Raw genomic sequence first — 11,372 nt, forward strand, 5'->3', positions numbered from 1 at the left:
ATAGGGAACTTTTGGGATAGCATTTGAAATGTAAATAAAGAATATAATAATAATAATTTTAAAAAAGAGAGACAGTATAGATTACCTCCGTTTTTTTTTTTTTTTTCTTTATTAGGTATCCACATGTTGGTCTTCCTCCTTCTTGGTTTTCTTGTGTTTTGCAAATTGTATTTGTAGTCAGTGCTGCCCCTGCTCTCCTCTGACCTTCATGGATGAACCTGCTTCTGTACCTAAACAAGGTCTGTTCTGTTTCTGACAGAGGAAAGTCTGCCAAGTCATGTTGTGTACTGTGTACCTGAGGCAGAACCCTGTCACATTAATGGAGTAGACAGTCTAAGTCAGGATTGAATACCAGAATCACAGGGATCAGGAAAACAGGCAGCTGAAAAATGTCTCAGCCAGGGTTGATTAGTGAGTCTGATAATGAATCATGTAGGCATTACTGAGCGATCAACCAGAAGGCTGCTTGAATACCCCTTTAATTCCATGGGGGTAGTAGTCACAATCAAATTTTGTCCCAAAATTCATTTATCTGCATCTTTAGTCAATAACTCTGTGGCTACAATAATATGTAGGGCAGGTGGACATCCTGCGGCCACTGGGTCCAGGGTTTTTGTTTGTTTGTTTGTTTGTTTGTTTGTTTGTTTTGATAAATTAGCCTGCAGCCATTCTCATGGTCCTAGAGATTGTAAGACCCATTTAGTTACTCCTCTTCTAGCAATCTATTGAAGCTTTGAATTTCTTTTCTCTTGGATCTGAAGCTTTGTTGGCTAGAAAGAGTATAACCAAATCTCTATTCAATATCTTTCTTGTCTTAAACATTACTCTTCTGAACTCTTTCTGCAACTTTCACTAGAACCCTCAATGACTTCTCTCTTAATCTTTTTTGAATCTGTCACTTCTTCTTAATGTCTGGCACTAACTAATTGATGAAAGCCAGGGCTGCCATGCTAAAATTGTCTGTTTTGTCAGGGTCTATGTATGTCTTGCCTTACACATACAGTCTTTATGACCTGTTCAAGAACTGTCACTGGACTTTTATCAATTTCCTGTCTAATATAATATCTAAACCTTGGCCAAATTATTATTGAGACCTGCTGAAAGAGCCTGGTGTTAAACCTGGAGATATTCCTGACCTTCTACTGTGTTGAAGTACCAATCTGGGTGGGTTCCCTATGGGGCCAAAGGACAGTTTCTTGGCTTCTGTCTGTGGTGAAAAGAACCTGTAAGAGCTGTGTGTGTGTGTGTGTGTGTGTGTGTGTGTGTGTGTGTGTGTGTGTGTGTGTAGGGGAGGATAGGTATCTGTACTAAGTTGCACTTATGTTGCTTCTCAGTGGGCTGACTGTGGCAGCATAATGTCAGTGAAGACCTTCTCTTTATAACTCAGAGACCATATAAGTTCAGACAGGGAGCAAGCACTTCTCCTGACAAGAAAAATAGCCATTTACTGAACAAAATGAGTGACCAGGAGTCTGTTGTAAGCCCTGGTGAGGGATACATCTGCCCAATTGGGCCTTCTGTTCAGTCTGTCCAGGCGTGGAGCTCTAGGAACTCACTTTCCAAGTCTGTGAAAATCCTGGTTAGGGCCTCAGGAGGCCCCAGCCTTAGACCTTTTAGGGGCCCTGGATGTCAGTGTGTACTGTGTCTGTACTTGGCAGAGAGGAAGGGATAGAGGGCAATAAGCTTGTGTGAGCCATAAAACATGAAGCCATTCCTGACTAAAAAGGAAATCATCAAATGGTTGCTGGGAATTGAACTTGGGATCTCTGGAAGAGAGGTTAGTGTTCTCATCCTTTGGGCCATCTCTCCAGCCTTAAAGCTGATGTCACCAAGAAGGATGGGGCTGGTTGTCTCTGCTCAAGTTGTTTCTTGTCACCTTGTGACCATTCCTGTTGACAAAGAAGTGTTAGCAGGGGAAAAGAGGGAGACTTTTGAAACACTTTATTTTCTACTGCTGACACACTGGGCAGATAAAAGGTCCCTGTCATGTGGCCATCTAATACCAAAAAATGGCCACTCCAAGTTTCAAGAAGTGCTCCTTAGGCCTAGTTTTCTTAAAAAGAGTCAGAATAAGAATAAGGTAAGTAACAGTCTGTCCCATGGCATCTGTCACAGTCCAATACAAGTAAAGACCAAACAACACAAGAAACAGAATAGACAGGCACAAAATAGCCTCTCAATGACTGAATACAAAAATTTTTGAAAGGACTCAGACTCACAGTTTCACAGATTCCTGTTTCAGAAACTGAAAGCAACTGATAGGTAGATACCTCATCCACTCTGGAGTCAGGAATATCTTCCTGACTCCGAAGGCTGTAACCATCCAGTGTAGCCACTCCTTGCAGCTTATACAGACACCCCAAGGCTTAAAGAACATCAACAACAAACAAACAAACAAACAAAAAACTGAAAGCAGGAAGAAACACTGACAATACACAAAGACACAGACACAGACACTAACTCAGTCAGTGTCAGATCTTCTGGGTTGGTTGGGGGGTTCTGGAAGTTTCAGGTTCCAGGCCAATGCGCCAAATGTTGTGCCCAGATTGTAAAATCCCCAAAGTGACCACCAGGAATTACAACCTGCTGTAATCACATAAGGGTCTTTATTTAAGATCAAGCTTGGACCATGAACTTTCCTGATAGAATAGGAAAGAGAGTGAACCCCTGGGTCTAGGTGAAGGGGGTTTTTAAAGGAAAAAATTCTCAAGTAGTGTTTTCAAGCCTTGGCATTACATGAAAGGGTACAGGAATGACCCTTCAACAGCACCCCTTCATGTTAAAAATATTGGAGAGATCAGGAATTCAAGGCCCATTCCTAAACATAATAAAAGCTAATTAACAGCCAATATAAAATTAAATGGAGAGATACTTGAAACAATCCCACTAAAATCAGGAACAAGACAAGGATACCCACTCTCCCCATATCTATTCAGTACAGTTCTTGAAGTTCTAGCTAGAACAATAAGACAACAAAAAGAGATCAAGGGGGTACAAATGGTTAAAGAAGAAGTAAATGTATAACTATTTGCAGATGAAACAACACCATATACAAGCGATCCCAAAAATTCTACTCGAGAACTTCTCTAGCTGATAAACAACTTCAGCAAAGTGGCTGGATATAAGAGTAACTCAAATAAATCAGTAGCCTTGCTTTGAAAAAAAAAAAATGATACACAGACTGAGAAAGAAATTAGGGGAGAAACTCCCTTCACAATAGCCACAAATAATATAAAATACCTTGGAGTAACTCTAACCAAACAATTGAAAGATCTATATGACAATAACTTCAGATCTCTCAATAAAGAAATTGAAGTAGATCTCAGAAAATGGAGAGATCTCCTATGCTCATGGACTGGCAGAATTAAGGTAGTAAAACTGGCCGTTTTATCAAAGTCAATTTACATATTCAATGCAATCCCTGTCAAAATTCCCACTCAAGCCTTCCTAGAGTTAGAAAGAGCAATTCTCAAAAATCATCTGGAAAAGCAGAAAGCTCAGAGTGGCGAAAACATTTTTTCCCTTTTTTATATATTTACACAAGTTCAAAATGATGTTCACAGCATGTTTTAATTTTGGCCAGGAGTCAAAAAAAATGCATTTAAACTTTGAAACATAGACATTAGACCCACTCCAGCAGTTGGTGGGGCAGATTCCTGAGAACCAAAGGGCTAGGAATGTCAGGAGGATCTGAAGGGATTCTTCAGTTTATGAACTTCGTTCAGCAGGACCAAGGCCGATGCCTCTGTAAGGATATACACAGTTCATCTAACTGGCACCAGTCCCCTCCATCATTTGCTGAGCCTGCATCTGTACCAAAGCAGCCGTATGCAACAAATTAAAATAACTTTTCAATCTCTGATGCACAGTGTACAAATTCCTAGTTCTAGAACTTAAATGCTGGGTTTTTATTCAGCTCAGTGAAGGTGATAAGAAGACCCCAAGGATGTGGCCTATTTAGAATCAACTCTTCCAAGAGAACCCTTGTGATCTGTTCCTGGATTGCCTCAGTGCTTGCCTTGACAAAAATGTACAACATGGTATAGCTGAAGCAGTGAATGTGGCAGTTTGGGTACCACAGCTGGTTTGCAATTGCATTTAAGAAGAGATACCAGCCCTCAGTATCTAGGACCACAACCAGATTTTGGAAGATGTCCATGTGTGCTGAGTGGCTAATGGTGCTCTTTGAAGATGTGCTGCCCTTGTTGTGGATGTGTGTTATACCCTGAGTCCCTAGATAGAGCACCAATGTGTCGATAAGCTGGAGGTTGTAACGATTGCCAGGCTCATTAGATACCTGTAGGTTACTATGCAGATCAGACAGAAAAGTGACCAATGATTGAGTTTTAAGATAGGAATCCAAATCTTTTTTGAACTGAGGTTGCATCACTCCAGTGAAATTGGTGAGGATCAGAGGTGCAGTGTTAATTTTGCTTAACATGTTCACCTTCAGATTAGGAGTGAATGTGTCTGGGAGCTTCATATTTCTTGGAAAGGCACTCAGGATCAAATTTCTTAACTGGATATAATTAGGAGGGATCACATCACAGAACACATAATGGTAATAAAAAAAGAACTCTGGGAAATCATGCAAAAGAACTAGCAGCACTCTTAAGAGTACCCTGGTAGGGGATTTGCATAAGTTTACTGAGTTCCACATTTCTAAGGAAAGGTGTTAAATATTTGAACAAATCAATCAACAGCTGTGCATATATTAGCCACCCCTTCTGTTGTTGCATATGTGCCAGCATTCTTGCACAAATCCAGATCCATTAGGAGATAAATTCAAGCCAAGCATATACAAAGCCAGAAGCTTTAATAGGCCTCAAGATGTGGATTGTATTGCAGTCTGGAAATTAATGGTTTCCAACACATGCTCAGGTGCACTGAGCTCCAACAGAAGAGGAGCATGATAAAAATCCTATGGCAGGGAACTTGCTAAAACTCACTCTGCCAAACATCATGATCCTGTAGGAAAACTCCCGCTACTATACCAAGAACCTTATTAAGCAGGTTGATCTTTATGACGTTGATGGCCTCCCCAGAGTGCTTCACTTACAGTGAAGTGAGGCAGACAAAGGCATCCAGTGTATGGTAGCACTTGGCCTGGGTCATGACAGGGTTAGCAGCAGGATTGTGCTGCTATTCCACCTGAGCAAGGTAACTGATTTTAACACACATTTCAGTGCAAAGATGAGAAAAACCTTGTTATGAGGTCATCAGTTTTAAGTATTCCTTGTTGGTTCTTTCTTCCCCAAAGCTCTGTCTGTCCAACAAATGCAGAGCATGCTTTTGTACTGTCAGAGCCAGCTGCTGCTGAATAGTATAGATTCACCCATTCCCTCAGAAGTTACTCTGCTTTCTCCCTCAGGTCTGGAGGATCATTATAATCTGAGGCTTGAGAGATTCCAGAGTGCACCATAATGTTAGGTCCCCCATGAGCATGATTAATCATTGCTCCATGGTTGGATCTCACTACTTCCATCAGTTGGCCAATCCTGGTGCATTACCTTGGGAATGAGCATTAATTCTCATGAAAATTTCAATAGTATGGAAGAGAGCTGCCTCAAAATTTGGGCAACACTCTTCATCCACCAGCAGAATTTTTACCAGTTGCACAGCAAATGCCACAGCCATGTAGTTCAAGCCACTCTCCATCGACTGAGCAAGATGAAGGTCATACTGCTGTATGTTAACCAAATGATTTTGAATTAAGAACTTCACAGCCTCCACACTATATTTATATTCATACTAACATTCAATTAGTCCCCTTGTGATTTGTTTGCTGCACCATGGAGATCCATATGCCTTGCCTTCCTACAGAGCTTTTCAGTACCAACAGGTGGGGTTCTCTGTATCTCAGTATCTCTGACAAGTTCTGTAATACACTTATAAATACCAGCTACATCATCTGTTGCCCAAGATTGCTTCATGGGCTGAGCTAAAATCCCTGTAGACTGACTTAAGTCATTTGTAAATAAGAAGCCAGGGACATTTCATGCAGTCTCTTCATAGACTGCCAGCTGTTTTGGGCCCACACCCTCAACTTTCTGCTCTGGCATCAGTTTCACTTGATAAGTTAATACAACAGGATCACAGTATCTATGTCCTTCTTGCCTTGCGTGTTTCCTCAGCTCAAATTCAGTTACCAATCTCTTGCCCATCTCAGGACCTGCTTTCTCCACTGCAGTTTTCTGAATAAAACAATAAACTAATTCACAATTGTACTGAGCTAACTGATCAGTGGCATGGTCCATCATTTCCCTTTGTTGTGTGGATGCAGTACAAAGGGCTGAGGCAAAACTATTTTTAGGTCAGTAGATATGTTCATCAGTTTCTCAGCAAGTAATCATAGCCATTCCAGCTGTCAAGTTCTGCATCATCCAATGAGCTGCTATTCTCATTCTAGACTCTTCAGAATCCAGGGCAAAGTCCTTTCTGACTATCTGTTCACATGTAGTCATAGCAATCTTATTTGACCAATCCACCACAGGATGGACTAGCTCCTGGACAGTTCATGCAGTTGCTTGCCGCACACACTGCTTCAACTGTGGATGAGCTTGAAATAAAGGGATTGTAGGGTTTAGAGTAATATGTGGTCCCAGGCTTGCTAAAAAATAGACGTTGATGTCTTGGTAGCTGTGGTAGAACTGTGGCTGAACACATAGTACTGATAGCTGATGTTGTAGAAGTTGTTGCAATGGCAGGAAGCTCTTCTGGCTGTTTGACATCTTTCCTTGGAGTAGAGAGTTGTTCATTTAACTTCTTCAGATGATCTTTATGTTTCAACCGGTTTCCAGGTTTGAGCTCATTGATGTCTAATGCAAGGTTCTTACAGAGCACTTCAATCTCAAACTTCAAGTTTAAGTCATGCTCCTGGTGCAGCTCAGCTAATGCATTCGTAATTGCCATGGTCCAGGGGTTTGGTGGTCTAAAATCCAGACTATGAACTCTAGATCTTTGGCAACAAGACCTCTACATAAAGCAGCTCTAGTTGTCCTTTAACATAAGCCTCTAACAGAAAACGTTTCACACCCAAGTCCGTGTGTAAGATGGGTTTATTTTTAGCTAATGTGATCATTCCTAACCAATGTTCCAAGTTTTTCAGCAAAGAACGATCTGAGAAATTGGTCATAGCTTCATCAGAAGTCAGCAGCACTTTAATGTTTCTGTAGGTTTCATTCAGAACCATCTTGTTAAATTCAGGATACTTTAATGTATCAAGAAAGTTTGAATACAGGCTATGAAAGTTTGGCTCAATACTAACTTTTCATAATTAGATACTGGGAAACCCAAGATATAAATTCTCACTTCAGTTTCTTTAAGCTCTTTGGCATATTTGACTGTGAGAGATTATTAAAATAAAAGCAATATTCTCTTGAATATTTTCTGGGGACTCCACAATCCTCTCAGTTTGATCAGTGGCCACAAGCAGTGCATCAATATTTATTGTATTTATAGAAGGTGGCACATCTTTCTTAAATCTGACTCCCATTGGCTTGGTGACTGTAACTGTTTTAGCAACAGTGGTGGTGGTTAAGATGGTTACCATTGTGTTAACCTGAACCAGAAGAAGAACTTTTGCTGGAACCTGGGACTGAATCTGGGCCTGATCCAGTTTAGTACTTTTAGGGGTAGTGATGCAGCCCTGAATTATCACAGGAGGATCTTGAAACTGTTGTCCATACTCAATGTACTCCTGCAAATGATGTGGAAACTGCATAAACTGACTGAGAGAAGCCAGGTGCTGACAACACTAAGGATAGTCTTTGAATCTATTTTTAAATCTATGTTGTGCAGCAATACCAAAATAATATTTTGGATCCAAAAGTTTCCTGTAAGGTTTCAAGAACAAATCACAGGGCTGGACCCAATACCATGTAAGTGACCAGTCCTTTTTCAATTATGCCTCCAAACAAGCAAGCTGTTATATGTAATTCTTTATCAGGGTACTGAGGGAAAAACGATATTCTTCAAATAAGTTTCCCAGCATACAATTAAATACTTCACACTCACTTTTATATTCGAGCCTTTAAATCTCTGTAGCATATCTAATACCTCATCAACAGACATGGTTGGATGTGGTGGGTAATTCTATATTAGCTGGAAATAGCTGTTTACTTCATCATCTATTTCTTTACTAGCATGCTGATTTGCCTCTAGTCACACCTGAGATAAGTTGGAAGGTTTCATTTTACTCTCTTGGAATATAGTCAGGTTGAGTCCAGAGGTGACCAGTTTCCTTATACAAAAGGAGTATTGTTCACTGCAGGAATTTCAAGGGTCCCCATTACTATGACAGTCTGTCTTCCTGTGCCAAGACCATCTACTGGAAGTTGTGATGAAAGTCCTCAAATAGGACTGAAGGCAGTTGTTTAATTTGGGGTTGAAAGTGGTAGAAATGCTTTTGCTGGTGACTGAGGGGTACTGAATACAGAACCCAAATATTCATGACAACCCTGCATGCTCTGTGTGTGAGGGCAGCTGAACCACCTACACTAAGAGATGCCATTCCAACAAGAGGGTCAATCTAAACAGGAGAAAGGGCATCTAAGTTGCTAGTACTAGGAGGGTGACCTCTTGGCCTAACTACAGGTGGTGGCTGTCTGGCCTTAGTCATTGCATCACTTCAATTGGCTACCGTGGTGAGGGTAGTCCTGGGCCACCTCAAGTATTTGAGAAAATTTGGCCTGATCATACTGCTCACCTCTCATGTACCAATCTGTCATTTCATGCATTATAAGTTAGTGAATTGATGGAGACTGTCCCTGCCCATGCCATACATAGTGCAAAATAATGGCAGAGTTGGGATGGTTTCCAAGGAAAATTGGCATCAAAGTAGAGATGAGTTCATGGTAGAGGGCGTGCCAGGAGGTGTAGATTTGAAGTAAGGCCAACACCAACATATCTGCACAGTGTCTGATAGGGAGGCTGAAAAGCTGTTTCACTTGCTCATACTGCCCAACCTCGGCACGCCTCAGCAGAGATTCTATCAAACTCAAGCTTTTCCATGTGATAATTTCTTGACTGTCATCCTCTGGTGGTGCTTTCAAAATATCAGTGGCAACAGTGTGATAGGGGTAGTCAGCAAAACAGAAGACCTCCGGGTTTATCAAGGAATGCTGGAGCCGCCATTCTGCATTTCCAAGGCCTATATATAAAATATACTGGAAACATTTCCAGGCTCAGACCCCGCTGGATGCCATAAACTACATTGTGAAGTCATTTTCTGTCATGAATTTGAAATCCAGGATGGTTCAGTTCATAAGTCACTTCCTTGAAATTCAAACTTGGGTTCAGTTCTTTAAGAACATCAATCAAAACCTCTACATTCCACGTGTGTACTTGTGCTCTCCTGCTTTTATCTTTTCCATCACTCAAGATCCCATTGCCAGGAGCAGATATGATCTGTAATAGAATACTATCCATTAATCTTGAATGGGTCCAAGACATAATTCCCAAAACCCTGGCAACCTGGACAGCTGTGATCTCCCAAACACGAAACTGCATGATTATATTGCAACATTTTTCAATACTTGCACAAAGCCATAGCCCACTTCCTGCATGATGTCAGCCAGCAAGTTCTCCAACATGGTTTCAGCTATCCATCCAAAATCAAGCACAATCCTGTCCATTAGAATATCCCGTTTTTCAGGATATAAAAGTGGTACAAGCACCATAGGACAACACTCTTGGGGAAAATCTCTGGGTAGTGTCTTAAGAAAAGAGTCTATGTGTTCCTATCCAACTCCAAAGGGTTCCTTCTGTCCAAAGAGGAGATGGGAGAGTAGGAGTTGTAGGACCTCTATTGCCATATCTTGGAAGTCACCTTCTTCATTTTGCCTGACGTCTGTGTCAATGTAAGAATGCAGAATATCTGTTTAGTGGCTATTCCTGGTTGTCAACTTGACTATATCTGGAATGAACTACGATCCAGAGTTGGAATGCTCACCAGTGATCCTAATCTGGNGGCTGGGAGATACAAGTTTCTGACCTGGATCTTGGCATAGAGATCTTGAGGCATAGTGGCCATGAATTCCAGAAGATTAAGACAGGGAGATCTCCAAGTTCAAGATCATCTGGGCACATACTTTTAGTCTGGGTTATAACTTCTGCTGGAGACTTGCATAAGGGCATTGGAAGAAGAAAGATTCACTCTCTTCCTTGCCTGCTTGCCTTGTGGGACAGAGCAACTGCTAGGTCCTTGAACTTCCATTTACAGCTGCTGCTGACCATTGTTGCAAGTTGGACGACAGACTGTAAGTCATCAACAATTCCCTTACTATATAGAGACTACCTATAAGTTCTGTGACTCTAGAGAGCCCTGACTAGTACAATCTGGAAGCTTTTGTTTGATACACTGAGCAGCAAAACCCCTGAGATCTGGGCTAGAAGAATTCAAATGGGCAAGAACAAAAATTACCTCTTGTATTTTACTTAACAAAACTTTACTCAACTGGCAAATAAGTGGGGTACAGGTTTTATACTCATCTGTTAGTGCAATGGATTATCAATGACATATGACAATGTTGAGATAAAATTGGCTTTGTAATCAGTGAAGCACATTCCTGAATCAGAAACTGTCTGATGGAAATCTTTGCCACTGCTTTTACCATTGTCATTGAAAGCCACATGTGACAATAGGCAGCATAATAAATGCCTATCTGCCTCAGAACCATGCTAATTCATAATATGCTGTATTTCCTGCTGGCTGGCCCAATAGCTTTTCTTGGTTAAATTGTCCACCAGGTAGCTGATTTGAGACAAGGCCAGCAAGAATGCGTCAAGATTCATTGCTGGTTGGAGCAGAAGCAGGCTTCCAAGGCTTTTAGTCACCTCAAAGGAAGGTTAATACTTTCTTTGTAATCAGACTATTTCTGTGATCTGTAAATGTCCTCAGTTCTTCTTTACTTCTGAAACATGGCACCTCAGGTGGCTCTGGGAGTCCTGGATACAGGAATCTCCTGGGTCCTCGACTTCATCTCTCTTCGACCCCCCTCTTCAGTTAGCTTCAATTGTTTCTTGATAAAATGGTGCCCAAGGTCACATGCTCACATCATAGCCTTTCCCCTCACAGTTCCCATTTCACCATTCGCTGCCCGCTGGTGGAGGGATGGCCCTAGCACCAGCCAATGGCTGTGGACTGTCCACAAGTGTCTTCCAATTGCTGACAGGTACCCTTGGATTTAAATCAATCATACACTAATTACTGGCAGAAGTCGAGAAAGAACCAGGATCCTGCTAGCAACTACCATTCCGAGCTTCTATTTAGCGGGCTTAAACCAGTTGCTTTTCATCAGCCTTAAGGGACTGTGTCGGGACCTGGGACACCTTCACACCTGGGTAAGAGCCAAACTTGGGTAAGAGCCAAT

At 41.5% G+C, this 11,372-nt stretch overlaps 1 pseudogene; it reads right to left on the minus strand.

The window, feature by feature from the left end:
* Nucleotides 1–3,768: 3,768 nt before the first annotated feature.
* LOC110322448 lies at nt 3,769–10,794 on the minus strand (annotated as a pseudogene).
* Between the last annotated feature and the right edge of the window lie 578 nt (nt 10,795–11,372).

The sequence above is a fragment of the Mus pahari genome, chromosome 5 (genome assembly GCF_900095145.1).
Source record: "Mus pahari chromosome 5, PAHARI_EIJ_v1.1, whole genome shotgun sequence".
In the NCBI taxonomy this organism is placed as follows: domain Eukaryota; kingdom Metazoa; phylum Chordata; class Mammalia; order Rodentia; family Muridae; genus Mus; species Mus pahari.